The sequence below is a fragment of the Salvelinus sp. IW2-2015 genome, linkage group LG14, assembly GCF_002910315.2.
Source record: "Salvelinus sp. IW2-2015 linkage group LG14, ASM291031v2, whole genome shotgun sequence".
In the NCBI taxonomy this organism is placed as follows: Eukaryota; Metazoa; Chordata; class Actinopteri; order Salmoniformes; family Salmonidae; genus Salvelinus; species Salvelinus sp. IW2-2015.
Genome location: NC_036854.1, coordinates 3,646,933 through 3,647,490, shown reverse-complemented (window position 1 = coordinate 3,647,490; position 558 = coordinate 3,646,933). Strand labels below are relative to the sequence as shown.

Genomic DNA, 558 nt, shown 5'->3' with positions numbered 1-558 from the left:
TCAGAGAAACTCTTCGAAGCCTAAGGACAACACCTTACTACTACTGCCACTCTGCATCCACAAGAGACTAAGATTTAAAAGCCACAAAGACAGGTACGAGAGAGATTAGTTTGATTTCCGTGTGTGTGTGTGTCTGTGTGTGCGTGCATTGGATAAGATAATATTTATATTTTGGGAGGGGGTGGAAGAAAATATCTAATAAGAGAAATTGACACGCCGGTTGTGTAGTCATGGGTTTAATCCTTAATTATGCCTACGGGTAATATCATTGGACAGAATGCTTATTACATTGTTTAGCCAATCATCATCATGTACTTTGCTCTATATTGTTTCAGAGGGTTCTGTTCCTTTCATTCACACTGGATTTTCTATCTTTGCTGATATACTTTATACCAGCATTTCTTAAACCTGGTGCTGGGGACGCAAAGTGGTGCACCGTTTAGATTTTGCCCTAACACTACACACCTGATTCCACTAATCAACTCAGCATCGAACCTCTGATCAGCGGAACCATGTGAGTGTAACACTAGAGCATCGAACCTCTGATCAGGGGAACCA

At 41.2% G+C, this 558-nt stretch overlaps 1 protein-coding gene across 1 annotated transcript in view; it reads left to right on the top strand.

Annotated features, from left to right (window-relative positions):
* The window catches only part of LOC111972885 (prepronociceptin-like), a 24,295-nt gene continuing 23,737 nt past the window's right edge, over positions 1-558 (top strand). The window contains exon 1 of the mRNA XM_024000003.2: positions 1-93. The gene's annotated coding sequence lies outside the window, so the exon portion shown is untranslated. The remainder of the gene's footprint in view (positions 94-558) is intronic.